Raw genomic sequence first — 19,477 nt, 5'->3', positions numbered from 1 at the left:
CCCTCCCTCCCTCCCTCCCCCCTCTCCCTCCTCCCTCCCCCCTCTCCCTCCTCCCTCCCCCCTCTCCCTCCTCCCTCCCCCCTCTCCCTCCTCCCTCCCTCCCCCCTCTCCCTCCTCACTCCCTCTCCCTCCCTCCCTCTCCCCCCTCCCTCCCTCTCCCTCCCTCCCTCTCCCCCCCCCCCCCTCCCTCTCCCCCTTCCCCTCTCCCCCTCCGTCTTTTCTCCAGAGGAGGAGAGACCGATCGGAGAACTTGGGTCTGACGGGGAGATTTCTCCCCCTCCCCCTCCCCCTCTCTCCCTCTCTCCCTCTCCCCCTCCGTCTTTTCTCCAGAGGGGGAGAGACCGATCGGAGAACTTGGGTCTGACGGGGAGATTTCTCCCTCCCCCCCTCCCTCTCCCCCTCTCTCTCTCTCCCCCTCTCCCTCTCCCCCTCCGTCTTTTCTCCAGAGGGGGAGAGACCGATCGGAGAACTCGGGTCTGACGGGGAGATTTCTCCCTCCCCTCTCCCCCTCTCCCTCTCCCTTCTCCCCCCTCTCTCTCACCCCCCTCCCCCCTCTCTCTCACCCCCCTCTCTCTCACCCCCCTCCCTCTCACCCCCCTCCCTCTCCCTCCCTCTCCCTCCCTCTCCCTCCCTCTCCCTCCCTCTCCCTCCCTCTCCCTCCCTCCCCCTCCCTCCCCCTCCCTCCCCCTCCCTCCCCCTCCCTCCCCCTCTCTCCCCCTCTCTCCCCCTCTCTCCCCCTCTCTCCCCCTCCCCCTCCCTCCCCCTCTCCCTCTCCCTCTCCCTCTCCCTCCCCCTCTCCCTCCCTCCCTCTCCCCCTTCCCCTCTCCCCCTCCGTCTTTTCTCCAGAGGGGGAGAGACCGATCGGAGAACTTGGGTCTGACGGGGAGATTTCTCCCCCTCCCCCTCCCCCTCTCTCCCTCTCTCCCTCTCCCCCTCCGTCTTTTCTCCAGAGAGGGAGAGACCGATCGGAGAACTTGGGTCTGACGGGGAGATTTCTCCCTCCCCCCCTCCCTCCCCCCCCCCCTCTCCCCCTCTCTCTCTCTCCCTCTCTCCCTCCGTCTTTTCTCCAGAGGGGGAGAGACCGATCGGAGAACTCGGGTCTGACGGGGAGATTTCTCCCTCCCCCTCTCCCCCTCTCCCTCTCCCCTCTCCCCCTCTCCCTCTCCCCTCTCCCCCCTCTCTCTCACCCCCCTCCCCCCCTCTCTCTCACCCCCCTCCCCCCTCTCTCTCACCCCCCTCTCTCTCACCCCCCTCTCTCCCCCCTCTCTCTCACCCCCCTCTCTCCCCCCTCTCTCTCCCCCCCTCTCTCTCCTCCCTCCCTCTCCCTCCCCTCCCCCCTCTCCCCCCTCCCTCCCCCTCCCTCTCCCCCTCCCTCCCCCTCTCCCTCTCCCTCTCCCCCTCTCCCTCTCCCCCTCCCTCCCCTCCTCCCTCCCCTCTCCCTCCCCCTCCCCCTCCCCCTCTCCCCCTCCCCCTCCCTCTCTCCCTCTCTCTCTCCCTCTCACTCTCGCTCTCTCCCTCTCCCCCTCCGTCTTTTCTCCAGAGGGGGAGAGACCGATCGGAGAACTTGGGTCTGACGGGGTGATTTCTCCCTCCCCTCTCCCCTTCCCTCCCTCTCCCTCTCTCTCTCCCTCCTCCCTCCCTCTCTCTCTCCCCCCTCCCTCTCTCCCTCTCACTCTCGCTCTCTCCCTCTCCCCCTCCGTCTTTTCTCCAGAGGGGGAGAGACCGATCGGAGAACTTGGGTCTGACGGGGAGATTTCTCCCTCCCCTCTCCCCTTCCCTCCCTCTCCCTCTCTCTCTCCCTCCTCCCTCCCTCTCTCTCTCCCCCCTCCCTCTCTCCCTCACTCTCTCTCTCCCTCTCCCCCTCCATCTCTCTCTCTTTTCTCCAGAGGGGGAGAGACCGATCGGAGAACTCGGGTCTGACGGGGAGATTTCTCTCTCTCTCTCTCTCGCTGATCCCTCTCCAGAATGAAATGCTCCCTGAACCGCCTGTCCCAAGGCTCCTCAAAGGAGGGTCTTCCGAAAGGGAGCTCGGGGGCTGTGACTGCCGGTCGTGGGGAAGACGGCTGCGAGAGGCCGGGAGACGCTTCCCAAACCGGTACCGTCATTCTTCGCCATTCCCGTAAAGCCCGGGCCGAGATGATGAGGCAGAAGAGGTAACGACCAAATCAATGGCGGGCAATCCGGTGTTGGGCGGGTGGGATCCGTCCGTCCGTCACCAGTAGTGTTGTGGGCGGCTGGGGAGGAGTTTGTGGGTCGGTCCGCTCCTCATCCAAGTCGAGTTCTTAAATTTAGCCTCAGAATAGACGGTCGACCCTTGGGAGCAGAGATGAAGGAAAAGATTTCCACCATGGACTAGATGGGCCGAAGGGCTCGCTGATGTCCTGCAGTGCTGCCTGAGGAGGGCCCTCCTCGGCCAGAGGGCGCCGAGTCTGGGGAATGCGCTGTCGCCACAAGATGGCGGAGGAGGCCGAGACCTCGGGTGTGTCCGAAGCGGGGTTGGTGCCGTCTTGTTGGGTCAGAGCTTCAGGGGTTATGGGGAGAAAGCTGGAGAACGGGGTTGAGAGGGAAAATAAAGGATCAGGGGTTAAAAATTACCTTTACCTGTACTAGCAACTTGTTTGTCAGGACTCAACATATCAAAACATTCAACGATTAGAAAGGATTGACTTTATTTCTTACATCCTTCACATACTTGAGGAGTAAAATTCTTTATGTCTCTGTCTAAATGTGCCATGTGCAAACTATACTAATTTATAATAAATAGTATGCACAACAATATAAAATGGAAATATTGGGGATCACTGGGGACCCAAGCCATCCCAACCACAATCTATTCCAGCTGCTACCATCCAGGAAGAGGGACTGCAGTATCAAAGCCAGGAACAACAGGTTCCAGGACAGCTCCTTCCACCAGGCTATCAGACTGATGAACTCACGCTGATTTGAGTATACTCTATATTACATTGACTGTTCTATTTATTATGAATGATTATAAATTACTATTATTGCACGTTGCATATTTAGATGGAGATGCAATGTATAGATTTTTACTCCTCATGTATGTGAAGGATGTAAGAAATAAAGTCAGTTTCATTCAATTCAATACACTTGTGTTATCATGAATTACACACCTGTCGCTGTAAATGACCTCTATAGTGGGAAGTTCACACGTACAGATGCACTGGATGTCAATAGACAATAGGTGCAGGAGTAGGCCATTCGGCCCTTCGAGCCAGCACCGCCATTCACTGTGATCATGGCTGATCATCCACTATCAATATCCAGTTCCTGCCTTATCCCCATAACCTTTCATTCCACTATCTTTAAGAGCTCTACCCATCTCTTTTTTGAAAGCGTCCAGAGACTTGGCCTCCACAGCCTTTTGGGGCAGAGCATTCCATGTATCCACCACGCTCTGGGTGAAAAAGTTTTTCCTCAACTCCGTTCTAAGTGGCCTACCCCTAATTCTTAAACTGTGTCCTCTGGTTCCAGACTCACCCATCAGCGGGAACATGCTTTCTGCCTGCAGCGTGTCCAATCCCTTAATAATCTTATATGTTTCAATAAGATCCCCGCTCAGCCTTCCAAATTCCAGAGTATACAAGCCCAGTCGCTCCAATCTTTCAACATGTGACAGTCCCCTATCCCGGGAATTCACCTTGTGAACCTACGCTGCACTACCTCAATAGCAAGAATGTCCTTCCTCAAATTTGGAGACCAACACTGCACACAGTACTCCAGGTGTGGTCTCACCAGGGCCCTGTACAGCTGCAGAAGGACCTCTTTGCTCTTATACTCAATTCCCCTTGTTATGAAGGCCAGCATGCCATTAGCTTTCTTCACTGCCTGCTGTACTTGCATGCTTGTTTTCAGTGACTGATGTACAAGAACACCTAGATCTCGTTGTGCTTCCCCTTTTCCTAACTTGACTCCATTTAGATAATAATCTGCCTTCCCGTTCTTATCACCAAAGTGGATAACCTCACACTTTTCCACATTAAACTGCATCTACCATGCATCTGCTCACTCACCCAGCCTGTCCAAGTCACCCTGCATTCTCATAACATCCTCCTCACATTTCACACTGCCACCCACCTTTGTATCATCAGCAAATTTGCTAATGTTACTTTTAATTCCCTCATCTAAATCATTAATATATATTGTAAACAGCTGCGGTCCCAGCACTGAACCCTGCGGTACCCCACTGGTCACCGCCTGCCATTCCGAAAGGGTCCCGTTAATCACTACTCTTTGTTTTCTGTCAGCCAGCCAATTTTCAATCCATGTCAGTACTCTGCCCCCAATATCATGTGCCCTAATTTTGCCCACTAATCTCCTATGTGGGACCTTATCAAAGGCTTACAGAAAGTCCAGGTGCACAACATCCACTGGCTCTCCCTTGTCCATTTTCATAGTTACATCCTCAAAAAATTCCGGAAGATTAGTCAAGCACAATTTCCCTTCGTAAATCCATGCTGACTCAGACCAATCCTGTTACTACTATCCACATGTGTTGTAATTTCATCTTTTATAATTGACTCCAGCGTCTTTCCCACCACCGACGTCAGGCTAACGGGTCTATAATTCCCTGTTTTCTCTCTTCCTCCCTTCTTGAAGAGAGGGACAACATCAGACACTCTCCAATCCACAGGAACTGATCCTGAATCTATAGAACATTGGAAAATGATTACCAATGTGTCCACGATTTCTAAAGCCACCTCCTTAAGTACCCTGGGATGCAGACCATCAGGTCCCGGGGACTTATCAGCCTTCAGACTCAACAGCCTATCCAATACCATTTCCTGCTTAATATAAATTTCCTTCAATTCATCCAGTATCCTAGGTCCTTTGGCCACTATTCCATCTGGGAGATTGTTTGTGTCTTTCCTAGTGAAGACAGATCCAAAGTACCTGTTCAACTCGTCTGCCATTTCCTTGTTCCCCATAATAAATTCACCCGCTTCCGTCTTCAAGGGCCCAATTTTGGTCTTAACTATTTTTTTCCTTTTCACATACCTAAAGAAGCTTTTACTATCCTCCTTCATATTCTTCGCGAGTTTACCTTCGTACCTTATTTTTTCTCCACGTATGCCCTTTTTAGTTATCTTCTGTTGCTCTTTAAAAGTTTCCCAATCCTCTGGCTTCCCACTCATCTTTGCTATGTTATACTTCTTCTCTTTTATTTTGATACTGTCCATTACTTCCCTTGTCGGCCACGGCCTCCCCTTACTCCGCTTTGGATCTTTCTTCCTCTTTGGAATGAACTGATCCTGCTCCTTCCACATTATTCCCAGAAACACTTGCCATTGCTGTTCCACTGTCATCCCTGCTAGGGTATTGTTCCATTGAACTTTGGCCAGCTCCTCCCTCATAGCACCATAGTTCCCTTTGTTCAACTGCAATACTGACACTTCCGAGTTTCCCTTCTCCCTCTCAAATTGAGAATTAAAATTTATCATATTATAGAAACATAGAAGATAGGTGCAGGAGTAGGCCATTCGGCCCTTCAAGCCTGCACCGCCATTTATTATGATCATGGCTGATCATCCAACTCAGAACCCCGCCCCAGCCTTCCCTCCATACCCCCTGACCCCCGTAGCCACAAGGGCCATATCTAACTCCCTCTTAAATATAGCCAATGAACTGGCCTCAACAGTTTCCTATGGTCACTACCTCCTAATGGCTCCTTTACCTCGAGGTCCCTGATCAAATCCGGTTCATTGCACACACTAAATCTAGAATTGTGTTCTGTCTGGTAGGCTCCAGTACAAGCTGTTCTAAGAATCCATCTCAGAGGGACTCCACAAACTCCCTTTCTTGGGGTCCAGTACCAACCTGATTCCTCCAGTCTACCTGCATGTTGAAGTCCCCCATAACAACTGTAGCATTACCTTTGCGACATGCCAATTTTAACTCTTGATTCAACTTACACCCTGCATCCAGACTACTGTTTGGGGGCCTGTAGATAACTCCCATTAGGGTCTTTCTACCCTTAGAATTTCTCAGTTCTATCCATACTGACTCTATGTCTCCTGATTCTATGTCCCCCCTCGCTGGTGCCCCGCTTATTAATGTGCAACCCGTCCCTTTTGTACAATTCATCCTTACCCCGAAACATACCCCAGTGGTCCAAGAATGTAAATCCTTGCTTCCTGCACCAGTTCCTCAGCCACACAGTCAGATCCATTATCTCCCTGTTCTTGACCATTCCAGCACGGGGAACTGGAAGCAAACCGGAGATCACCACCCTGGAAGTCCTGCTTTTCAGTCTTCTTCCGAGTTCTCTGAAGTCGCGCTGTAGAATGTCTTTCCTCTTCTTCCGCACATCATTTGTGCCGACATACACCACCACTTCCGAATGTTCACCTTCATTCTTGAGGATTCCCTGCAATGGGTCCGTGACATCCTGGAAATCAGCACCAGGGAGGCAACACACCATCCTTAAATCTCGCCTGTTGCCACAGAAACCCATTTCTGTACCTCTCACTATGGAGTCCCCTACGACCACGTCTCTGTCTGACGTCTGTCTCCTTGACTTTGCCTCAGCGCCAATTGTTGACTCGCAGACCCATCCGCCTCTCAGACTGGCACTGTCTTCTGTCCCGACAGCTTCCAAGAGGGAGAACCTGTTTACGAGACACACATCTCCCGGGGTCTCCTGTACTTCAAGTATCCTTTCGTTACTCATCGTCGTCCTCCTTCTCCCTTCCTGTATCCTGGGTGTAACGACCTCACTGTAGGTCCTGTCCAGAAAACTCTCGTTCTCCCGGATTAACCTAACGTCATCCAGTTTCCTCTCCAGTGCTGCAACACGGTCCTTCAGAAGCTGAATCTGGACACATTTTCCGCAGGTGTAGGATCCAGAGGCACCGTCAGTGTCCCTGACCTCCCACATCATGCACGCAGCCCACTGAATCAGCCTAGCAGTCATCTCTTCTCCACTTCTCACCCTCTCCAACTGTGGCGTAGTCTCCACTCTCAGCCTCCTCGCCGAAGACTCCTGAGCCAAAGACTCGCATTTTTCTCGCAAGGCACTTCCCTCAACAAGGCCGCTCCCCTAGAGCGAGCCTTGCATATATTAGCTGATAATTTAAAATCAGCCGCTCCTTCTCAGCCAATCCCCGCACTTGCTCCTTCACCTGCTGTGCCTCCTCCGACCTGGAAGGTGCCAGGGTCCGGGATATTTCTGATCGCGTCCAAGATATCCTGAAGTGGGAGGGTGAGGAGCCGGAGGTCGTGGTACATATAGGTACCAGTGACATAGGTAGGAAAAGGGAAGAGGTCCTGAAAGGAGAATATCGGGAACTAGGATGGCTCCCAGTCCTCAGGTGAGCCACTTTTTCTGGCTAATTTGTATGCTTCTTCTTTGGAATTGATACTATCCCTAATTTCCCTTGTCAGTCACGGGTGCACTACCTTCCTTGATTTATTCTTTTGCCAAACTGGGATGAACAATTGTTGTAGTTCATCCATGCGATCTTTAACTGCTTGCCATTGCATATCCACTGTCAACCCTTTAAGTGTCATTTGCCAGTCTATCTTAGCTAATTCACGTCTCATACCTTCTGATGTTGTGCAGAACTCCCCAATGGAACGACCATCCTCTTCCACTGCTGTATTTGAACAGTTTCGGGTTCCACTCCTATGCCTAAACGTGAAGATGACGAAGAGACCAGTGCTGATAATACAGCTCATGGTCAGGATGAGTCTTCAGAACATCAGTCAAAGAAATTGAAACTCACCCAGCGATCAGCAAAGCATGTACAGGAGATGGAAGAAAACACAGACGCAGGCAACGAAATGCAGATCCAGTCTGAGAACCCAGATTCACAGGACTCTATCACCCAGGTGGTTATTGAAGAATACCCACCTGTCAACTAATGGAAGATAATGAAGAGGCATCTCACCCTTTGGATTTAGACCCTCAAAAGTTAGAACATCAGCTAAGTACTCAGTACTCACAAAGTTCTCAAACACCAAGTGAATACATTATTATTGAGAGTGATGAAGATCCAGACAATGAAGAGGACGATGATGATGATACTGGTATTGAGGATGGTGATGGTGTAGATAGTAATGAGGGTAGTCCTGAGGGAGAAGATAATTATGATGATGGCAATGTTGAGGCTGCTGATGGGACAGATCCTAGTACAGATGAACAAGCTACAAAAGAAAGTACTCAAGTTTCAGAGGATAATTCTGGAGTTGAAGGTTGTGTCACCACCACGGAATCCTACACACCAGAAACTCCAAGAGAGCAACAGGCAGTTGTTGAAAGACCAGCTTCACGAGCTCGACGCTCACCAAGGAGACCAGCACATCCTCTTCCGCCAAGACTTACAATACAACCGCCAGCCCCAGAACTGGGACCACCTGCACAGAGATTTCCACCAGCGAGGCGACCTTCATCAAGTCGAGGGGGAACTCAGCTTACTCCAGGCATTGGAGGTGTGCAGCAACATTTTTTATATATAATTTTTATTGAGTTTTCAAACTTGATTACATGAAATAATAATATCTACCCTCCCCCCTCCCCTTAACCCTTCCCCCGATATATACCCCTACCTAAAAGAAAGAAAAAAAAAAGAAAGAAAGAAAGACTGCCTGGATTTTGGAAGGTCTCCACATGCTCCATGGGATTCAAAATAAATTTAATATATTTATTTGTTACTTTCCCCAAAGGCCCAACATCTTTATCATCGGAATACCTAGATATGCCAACCTATCTTTTGTAAAAAAAAAAGGGCGCCAAATATTCAAAAATATATCATATTTATCTCTTAAACTACAAGTAATTTTTTCAAGTGGAATTCAGCTAAAAATATCATTATTCCAACGATCCATACTTAAATACGAATCCGATTTCCAAGTAACTGCTATAGCCTTCTTGGCTACTGCCGGTGCAATTTTTATAAATTCTTTCTGGTATTTATTCAATTTAATTTTCGGTTTTATCCCTTCAATGTCACCTAATAAAAATAATATCGGGTCATGTGGAAGTTGAGTTCCAGTAATTTGTTCCAATAAAACTCTTAAATTTATCCAAAAAGGTTGAATATTGGAACAGGACCAAGTAGAATGTAAAAAAGTACCAATTTCTTGATGACACCGAAAACATTGATCAGGTAAGTTTGAAGTTAATCTATTTATTCTTTGCCGTATAATATATAATTGGTGTAAAAAATTATATTCTACTAATCTGAGTCGAACATTTATTGTATTTGTCATACTGTCAAGACACAGTCTTGACCAATTTGTTTCATCAATATTAATACTCAAATCCATTTCCCACTTTTGTCTTGACTTGTGAATTCCTTGTTTAAGTGTCTGTTTTTGAATCAGATTATACAGAAAAGAAATAATTTAAAAAATTTTTCCTTTTTGAATTAAAATTTCAATTTTATTAGGTTTCGGCAAAAACATTATTTGACCCAGTTGGTCTCTTAAATAAGCCCTTAATTAAGAGACGTCGGGCAGTGCAGCGCGGCAGATTTAAAAGGGCAGAAATCCTGCTTCGAGTTTGATTCGAAGAAGGAGTCTTAGAGTCTGAGTGGGAGTGCCGAGAAAGACATTTTTGAAATTTTCGTTATTTTTTTTTCTCCAATGGCGTTCTGAGAGGCGGGACTGCGCAGGCGTGTGACGTCGGGCAGTGCAGCGTGGCAGATTTAAAAGGAACAGAGCCTCATAGAACGGGCAGCGTAGTTTGCGGGCGGCGGAGTGAGCAGGGAGCAGAGTGAAGACTTAAGGGCTTCGGCTCAACGGGCAAGGCGAGGAAAGTTTGGCATTCATTTTCTGTTGTTATTTGAGGAGAGGGGCAGTATGAGTGTGAGGGCAGCTTGCTGTTCTCGGTGTCGGATGTGGGAGGCCCTGGAGTCTCCAAGCCTCCCGGACGTCTACATCTGCACCAAGTGCATCGAGATGCAGCTCCTAAGGGACCGCGTTACAGAACTGGAGCTGCAGCTCGATGACCTTCGTCTGGTCAGGGAGAGTGAGGAGTTGATAGAGAGGAGTTGCAGGCTGGTGGTCACGCCGGGGCCACGGGAGGCAGACAAGTGGGTCACGGTTAGGAGGGGGAAGGGGAAGAGTCAGGTAATAGGGAGTACCCAGGTGGCTGTGCCCCTTAACAATAGGTACTCCTGTTTGAGTACTGTTGTGGGGGACAGCTTACCCGGGGGAAGCGACAGTGGCCGTGCCTCTGGCACAGAGTCTGGCCCTGTAGCTCAGAAGGGTAGGGCAAGGAAGAGGAGGGCAGTTGTGATAGGGGACTCGATAGTAAGGGGGTCAGACAGGCGATTCTGTGGACGCAGTCCAGAGACCCGGATGGTAGTTTGCCTCCCTGGTGCCAGGGTCCGGGATATCTCTGATCGTGTCCAAGATATCCTGAAGGCGAGGGTGAGGAGCCAGAGGTCGTGGTACATATAGGTACCAATGAAATAGGTAGGAAAAGGGATGAGGTCCTGAAAGGAGAGTATTGGGAGCTAGGAAGGGAGTTGAGGAAAAGGACCGCAAAGGTAGTAATCTCGGGATTACTGCCTGTGCCACCTGACAGTGAGAGTAAGAATGCAATGAGGTGGAGGATAAATGCGTGGCTGAGGGATTGGAGCAGGGGGCAGGGATTCAAGTTTTTGGATCATTGGGACCTCTTTTGGCGCAGGTGTGACCTGTACAAAAAGGACGGGTTACACTTGAATCCTGGGGGGACCAATATCCTGGCGAGGGATAAGCGAGGGCTACTGAGGTGACTTTAAACTAGAATGGTTTGGGGGGTGGGAATCAAATTAAAGAGGCTGGGCGTGAGGAGGTTAGTTCACAACAGGGGGATGGGAACCAGTGCAGAGAGACAGAGGGGTGTAAAGTGAGGTTAGAAGCAAAAAGTACTTAGGAGAAAAGTAAAAGTGGCAGGCCGACAAATCCAGGGCAAGCATTAAAAAGGGCCACTTTTCAACATAATTGTATAAGGGCTAAGAGAGTTGTAAAAGCGAACCTGAAGGCTTTATGTGTCAATGCAAGGAGCATTCGTAATAAGGTGGATGAATTGAAAGTGCAGATTGTTATTAATGATTATGATATAGTTGGGATCACAGAGACATGGCTCCAGGGTGACCAAGGATGGGAGCTCAACGTTCAGGGATATTCAATATTCAGGAGGGATAGACATGAAGGAAGGGGAGGTGGGGTGGCGTTGCTGGTTAAAGAAGAGATTAATGCAATAGAAAGGAAGGACATAAGCCGGGAAGATGTGGAATCGATATGGGTCGAGCTGCGTAACACTAAAGGGCAGAAGACGCTGGTGGGAGTTGTGTACAGGCCACCTAACAGTAGTAGTGAGGTCGGAGATGGTATTAAACAGGAAATTAGAAATGTGTGCAATAAAGGAACAGCAGTTATAATGGGTGATTTCAATCTACATAAAGATTGGGTGAACCAAATTGGTAAAGGTGCTGAGGAAGAGGATTTCTTGGAATGTATGCGGGATGGTTTTTTGAACCAACATGTGGAGGAACCAACTAGAGAGCAGGCTATTCTGGACTGGGTTTTGAGCAATGAGGAAGGGTGAATTAGCAATGTTGACGTGAGAGGCCCCTTGGGCAAGAGTGACCATAATATGGTGGAATTCTTCATTAAGATGGAGAGTAACATGGTTAATTCAGAAACAAAGGTTCTGAACTTAAAGAGGGGTAACTTTGAAGGTATGAGACGTGAATTAGCTAAGATAGACTGGCAAATGACACTTAAAGGATTGACGGTGGATATGCAATGGCAAGCATTTAAAGGTTGCATGGATGAACTACAACAATTGTTCATCCCAGTTTGGCAAAAGAATAAATCAAGGAAGGTAGTGCACCCATGGCTGACAAGAGAAATTAGGGATAGTATCAATTCCAAAGAAGAAGCATACAAATTAGCCAGAGAAAGTGGCTCACCTGAGGACTGGGAGAAATTCAGAGTTCAGCAGAGGAGGACAAAGCAAGGACATGGCAGACCAATTGAATAATTACTTTGGTTCTGTCTTCACTAAGGAGGACATAAATAATCTTCCAGAAATAGTAGGGGACAGAGGGTCCAGTGAGATGGAGGAACTGAGCGAAATACATGTTAGTAGGGAAGTGGTGTTAGGTAAATTGAAGGGATTGAAGGCAGATAAATCCCCAGGTCCAGATGGTCTGCATCCTAGAGTGCTTAAGGAAGTAGCCCAAGAAATAGTGGATGCAATACTGATAATTTTTCAAAACTCGTTAGATTCTGGACTAGTTCCTGAGGATTGGAGGGTGGCTAATGTGACCCCACTTTTTAAAAAAGGAGGGAGAGAGAAACCGGGGAATTATAGACCGGTTAGCCTAACGTCGGTGGTGGGGAAACTGCTGGAGTCAGTTATCAAAAAGATGTGATAACAGCACATTTGGTAAGCGGTGAAATCATCGGACAAAGTCAGCATGGATTTGTGAAAGGAAAATCATGTCTGACGAATCTCATAGAATTTTTTGAGGATGTAACTAGTAGAGTGGATAGGGGAGAACCAGTGGATGTGGTATATTTGGATTTTCAAAAGGCTTTTGACAAGGTCCCACACAGGAGATTAGTGTGCAAACTTAAAGCACATGGTATTAGGGGTAAGGTATTGATGTGGATGGAGAATTGGTTAGCAGACAGGAAGCAAAGAGTGGGAATAAACGGGACCTTTTCAGAATGGCAGGCGGTGACTAGTGGGGTACCGCAAGGCTCAGTGCTGGGACCCCAGTTGTTTACAATATATATTAATGACTTGGATGAGGGAATTAAATGCAGCATCTCCAAGTTTGCGGATGACACGAAGCTGGGTGGCAGTTTTAGCTGTGAGGAGGATGCTAAGAGGATGCAGAGTGACTTGGATAGGTTGGGTGAGTGGGCAAATTCATGGCAGATGCAATTTAATTGTGGATAGATGTGAAGTTATCCACTGTGGTGGCAAAAATTGGAAAACATTATTATCTGAATGGTGGCCGATTAGGAAAAGGGGAGGTGCAACGAGACCTGGGTGTCATTATACACCAGTCATTGAAAGTGGGCATGCAGGTACAGCAGGCGGTGAAAAAGGCGAGTGGTATGCTGGCATTTATAGCGAGAGGATTCGAGTACAGGAGCAGGGAGGTACTACTGCAGTTGTACAAGGCCTTGGTGAGACCACACCTGGAGGATTGTGTGCAGTTTTGGTCCCTTAATCTGAGGAAAGACATCCTTGCCATAGAGGGAGTACAAAGAAGGTTCACCAGATTGATTCCTGGGATGGCAGGACTTTCATATGAAGAAAGACTGGATGAACTGGGCTTGTACTCGTTGGAATTTAGGAGATTGAGGGGGGATCTGATTGAAACATATAAAATCCTAAAGGGATTGGACAGGCTAGATGCAGGAAGATTGTTCCCAATGTTGGGGAAGTCCAGAACGAGGGGTCACAGTTTGAGGATAAAGGGGAAGCCTTTTAGGACCGAGATTAGGAAAAACTTCTTCACACAGAGAGTGGTGAATCTGTGGAATTCTCTGCCACAGGAAACAGTTGAGGCCAGTTCATTGGCTATATTTAAGAGGGAGTTAGATATGGCCCTTGTGGCTGCGGGGATCAGGGGGTATGGAGGGAAGGCTGGGGCGGGGCTCTGAATTGGATGATCAGCCATGATCATAATAAATGGTGGTGCAGGCTCGAAGGGCCGAATGGCCTACTCCTGCACCTATTTTCTATGTTTCTATGTTAATTGAAGATAACAAAAGAAAGTGTTATTTGACATTTTATATTTATTCTTTAATTGTTCAAATGACATCAATATACCTCCTTCATAATGGTCTCCAATACATCTAATGCCTTTTTGGTACCAATATATAAAAGTTGATTATCCATTGAAAAGGAATAATCCGTTTTGGATCAAAGGTCTTCTTGCTGGTAAAGATTTCTTCATTTCATCATCAACATTTATCTTATTCCATAGATCAATCAAATGTTTTAATATAGGAGATTCTTTCTTTTCCCGTAGCCATTTAGATTCCCATTTATATATAGAATCTTCGGGTATATTTTCTCCTATCTTATCCAATTCTATTTTAATCCATGCCGGTTTTCGTTTGACAAAGAAAGTTGCAATAAATCTAAGTTGATTTGCTTTATAATAATTCTTAAAAGTTGGAAGTTGTAACCCTCCTAACTCAAATTTCCATGTCAATTTTTCCAATGATATTCTTGACATCTTACCTTTCCAAAGAAATTTCCTCACACATTTATTTAACTCTTGAAAAAATTCTGTGGCAGTTGTATTGGTAGTGTTTGAAATAAATACTATGATCTAGGAAATATATTCATTTTTACAGCATTGACTCTACCCACTAATGTTATTGGTAATATCATCCATCTTCTTGAATTTTTTTCAATAGTGGTAAATAATTCAACTTATATAAATTCTTTATATCATTATGAAGTCTTATTCCTAAATACTTTATCCCATTTATCGGCCATCTAAATTGGGTAGCTAATTGACATTGACTATAATCTCCTTTAGTAAGAGGTAAGATTTCACTTTTATCCCAATTTATTTTATACCCTGATACTTTCCCATATTCTTCCAGTCCAGAAGGTAGTTTACGTAACAAATGCAGTGGGTTTGTTAAATAAATCAAAACATCAAAACATCAAAATCAGCAAATAAATTAATCTTATATTCCTCCTGATTAACTCTAAAACCCTTAATATCTGAATCAATTCTAATTAGTTCTGCTAATGGTTCTACTGCTAATACAAATAAAGCAGGTGATAATGGAAAACCTTGTCCAGTTGACCTTTTCAACTGGAATGGTGTTGAAATTTGCCTATTTGTCACTACTTTAGGGTTAAGATTAGTGCTTAAGGTTTTAATTCAGTTTATTAAAGGTACTCCTAACCCATATTTTTCTAATACTTTAAATAAAAAATCCCATTCCAATCTATCAAGTGCTTTTTCTGCATCCAAGGCTACTACCATACTTATTTCCTCCCTTTTTTGTGCCAAATGAATTATACTAAGTAGCCGAGTTACATTATCTGCCAATTGTCTATTTTAATAAATCCTGTTTGATCGATATGTATTAATTTTGGTAAATATTTAGATAATCTACTAGATAAAATTTTTGCTATTATTTTATAATCCGTGTTCAACAAAGAAATAGGCCTATATGATGCTGGTTTGAAAGGACCTCTACCTTTTTTTTGCAATACTATTACAATCACTGTTGAGAAAGATTCTGGGAGTTTATTTTTTCCACTTGACGTATTAACTCCATAAAAGGAGAGATTAATAAATCTTTAATCTTTTTATAAAATTCAGGTGGAAAACCATCCTCTCCTGGAGATTTATTACTTTGAAGTGATCCTAAAGCTTCTTCAACCTCTTTTAATGTAAAAGGCATTTCTAATCCTTTCTGTTCTTCCAAATTGAATTTTGGAAGAGTTATTTGTGATAAAGATCTTTCTATCTCATTAACATCGTTTTGTGATTCCGATAGATATAATTCAGAGTAGAAACTTTTGAAGGTTTCATTAATTTCTAAAGGTTTATACTTTTGTAATTTTATTTGCACTTGTTCTAATTGCATTTATCATTTTGGAAGCCTGTTCTGTTTTCAACTGCCAAGCAAGAATTTTGTGTGATCTCTCACCTAACTCATAATACCTTTGCTTAGTTCTCATGATTTGTTTTTCCGTTCGATGTGACTGAAGCGTATTATATTGTAACTTCTTATTGACAAGTTGTCTTGGTTTTTCTTCTATCATATGTCTTTGAGATTCTTTTTCCAATTGATCTAATTTTACCATATATTCCTTCTTAATTTTAGACGTATAACTTATTATCTGACCCCTCAAATATGCTTTCATCACATCCCATAATACAAATTTATCATCAACTGAATGACAGTTTATATCCAAAAAAAATTGGATCTGTTTTTTCATAAAATCACAAAAATCTTGACATTTTAATAATATTGAATTAAATCTCCATCTATAAGTTGCTTCTTCCTTTTCCGTCATTATTATTGTCATTAATAAAGTCATAGTCATACTTTATTGATCCCAGGGGGAACTTGGTTTTTGTTACAGTTGCACCATAAATAATAAATAGTAATAGAACCAGAAATAGTTAAATAGTAATATGTAAATTATGCCAGGAAATTATGAAATAAGTCCAGGACCAGCCTGTCGGCACAGGGTGTCTGACCCTCCAAGGGAGGAGTTGCAAAGTTTGATGGCCACAGGCAGGAATGACCTCCTATGACGCTCTGTGCTGCATCTTGGAGGAATGAGTCGCTGGCTGAATGTACTCCTGTGCCCACCCAGTACATTATGTAGTGGATGGGAGACATTCACCAAGATGGCATGCAACTTAGACAGCATCCTCTTTTCAGACACCACCGTGAGAGAGTCCATTTCCATCCCCACAACATCACTGGCCTTACAAATGAGTTTGTTGATTCTGTTGGTGTCTGCTACCCTCAGCCTGCTGCCCCAGCACACAACAACAAACATGATAGCACTGGCCACCACAGACTTGCAGAACATCCTCAGCATCGTCCGACAGATGTTAAAGGACCTCAGTCTCCTCAGGAAATAGAGATGGCTCCGACCCTTCTTGTAGACAGCCTCAGTGTTCTTTGACCAGTCCAGTTTATTTGTCAATATGCATCCCCAGGTATTTCTAATCCTCCACCATGTCCACACTGACCCCCTGGATGGAAACAGGGGTCACCGGTACCTTAGCTCTCCTCAGGTCTACCACCAGCTCCTTAGTTTTTTTTACATTAAGCTGCAGATAATTCTGCTGACACCATGTGACAAAGTTTCCTACAGTAGCCCTGTACTCAACCTCATCTCCCTTGCTGATGCATCCCACTATGGCAGAGTAATCAGAAAACTTCTGAAGATGAGAAGACTCTGTGCAGTAGTTGAAGTCCGAGGTGTAAATGGTGAAGAGAAAGGGAGACAAGACAGTCCCCTGTGGAGCCCCAGGGCTGCTGGTCATTCTGTCGGACACACAGTGTTGCAAGCACACGTACTGTGGTCTGCCAGTCAGGTAATCAAGAATCCATGACACCAGGGAAGCATCCACCTGCATCGCTGTCAGCTTCTCCCCCAAGCAGGGCAGGGCGGATGGTGTTGAACGCACTGGAGAAGTCAAAAAACATGACCCTCACAGTGCTCGCTGGCTTATCCATGTGGGCGTAGACATGGTTCAGCAGGTAGAAGATGGCATCCTCAACTCTTAGTCGGGGCTGGTAGGCGAACTGGAGGGGATCTAAGGAGAGTGATCTGACAATATTCTCGCTTTATATTCCATATTTTTCACTCTGTCTTGAATATTCATTCATAATAGAAAAAGATCTATCCTTGAGTAAGTTTTATGTCTGTTAGAATAGAACAAATAGTCTCTTTCTTTGGGGTTAATTTTTCTCCATATATCAAGCAAATTTAAATCTTTCATCGATGATAAAGTTAGTTTTACTGCTTTCGATTTTGTAACAGCCTTGGTTGATCTATCTAAGACTGGGTCTAGGTAAAAGTTAATCTCCACTTATTAATATTTTATCATGTGCATCAGCTAAATTCAAAAGAGCTTCTTGTATAAATTTTGCATCATTTTCATTTCGTGCATAAATATTGATGAGGGTCCATAATTTGGAAAAAAGTTGGCAGTGTATAATCACATATCTCCCCACAGAATCAGTTATTACATTTTGTATTCTAATTGGTAACGTTTTATTGATCACTATTGCTACTCCCCTCACTTTTGAACTAAATGAAGCTGCAACAACACTTCCCATCCAGTCTCTCTTTAATTTCTGATGATCTGTTTCTGTTAAGTGTGCTTCCTGCAAGAAGGCTATATCTACCTTCATTTTCTTAATGTGTGTTAAAATTCTGTTTCTTTTCACCGGTCCGTTAAGCCCATTAACATTAAAACTCAAAAAATTAAATAAGTTAGTCATTATTCCTAACAAAATTACTCCAATCTGAAACATTACTTAACATGTCAACTCTCACAGTTCCTTGGGGAATCTCTTTAAACTTCACCATTTTGCTATGTGTTCCACCCCACCCCCATCATCCAGGCAAAAAGAAATAAAGGATAGATACGATATAAAAAGAAAAATAAGAAAATGCCCCCCTAGTAATGTTGTGAGTGAAAAAAACCACAACGTTACCCCCCTGCATTTTGCGGGTCATGGCTGTCGCCACGATTGCACACATGAATCCCGTAGCGATTGGTCAGTATTTCTTCCAGCTCCCCGTAACAAAAAAAATTATATATATATATATATTAAAAGAAATTTAATGTCACTATTCCCAACTAATATTCTTCAAACTTTTACAGTTCTTCCCCTCTATCACATAATTAATAATATATTTATATATTTTTCCACCTTTAAAAATCCACCAAGTGTATTCCCTGTCCCAGCCTTCATCTTTAATCCATCTCGCTCCCTTAGATTTCTTCTTGTGTCTGGTGAATATTCAAAGATTCTCGCACAAACTCTTCTGCTTTCCGGTAATCATCAAAAAATCTTCTTTCTCCGCCAGGCAGAAAATCTTCAAGGTTGCAGATAGCGCAGAATAAATTGATAACCATGATCGCATAGGACTATTTTCACTGGGTTGAATTTCTTCCTTCTCTTCAAAAGTTCATAACTTACATCAGGGTAGAAAAAACTTCTGTTCCCTTCTATCATCAATGACCCTTTTCTATTCTTGGCAGCCTGGGCTGCCGCCTGTGGAATACTTTCTTTGTCTTGAAATCTTAAACAATTTATTAAAATTGATCGTGGATTTTGGTCATGTTGTGGTTTTGGTCTTAAAGCTCCATGTGCCCATTCAATTTCAATTGGCCGATATCCCTTTTCCATTTGCAAATTTTCCGGGATCATTCTTTGAAAAAATTCTATTGGATTATCTCCCTCTGTACCTTCTTTAAGACCAACAATCTTACTATTATTTCGCCTACTAAAATTTTCCAACACATCCACTTTTTCCAACAGCTGATCTCTTTCCGTTTTCCAGGCAAGAATGTCATTTTCTGTTTTTCCACTCTATCATTAATATCCTCCATTGTTCTTTCCAACTTTTGAAGTTTCTTATCCGTTTTCTCCTGTCTTTCCATAGCTTCATCATACCTAATCTTCATGTTTTTAACCTCTATTTTTATTCCTTTCAATTGAAGCATTATTTGCACTAAAGTCTCTCTCATGTCTCTACGATATCCTTTACTTTTAATCTCTTCTTGTTCTTCTTCCTCCTCTTCATCATCTGTATTTTCAGATATAACTGAGCATGCCTCCCAGTCTGTTCCTATGGTTGCAACATCCACGAGCAATCTGTCCAGCACAGTTGAATCTGGAGGTGGTGATGATGACCCAAGACCCTAAGCCTCGAGGATCCCAAGCCAAGCTCAAGAATCAAGTCCCCAGCCTCAAGCCATGTCATGTTCTT

At 45.1% G+C, this 19,477-nt stretch overlaps 1 long non-coding RNA gene across 1 annotated transcript; it reads left to right on the top strand.

Annotated features, from left to right (window-relative positions):
- The first annotated feature begins 1,805 nt into the window (after positions 1 to 1,805).
- LOC134340846 (uncharacterized) lies at positions 1,806 to 19,431 on the top strand. The gene is made up of 4 exons (XR_010016647.1): positions 1,806 to 2,153; positions 7,580 to 8,448; positions 9,051 to 9,125; positions 19,307 to 19,431. It is a non-coding gene; the product is annotated as an uncharacterized LOC134340846 (long non-coding RNA).
- The last annotated feature ends 46 nt before the right edge of the window (positions 19,432 to 19,477 follow it).

This window comes from Mobula hypostoma, chromosome X2 (assembly GCF_963921235.1).
Source record: "Mobula hypostoma chromosome X2, sMobHyp1.1, whole genome shotgun sequence".
Taxonomy (NCBI): domain Eukaryota; kingdom Metazoa; phylum Chordata; class Chondrichthyes; order Myliobatiformes; family Myliobatidae; genus Mobula; species Mobula hypostoma.
The sequence above is the reverse complement of the archived record's forward strand: the minus strand, read 5'-3'. Positions and strand labels throughout refer to the sequence as shown.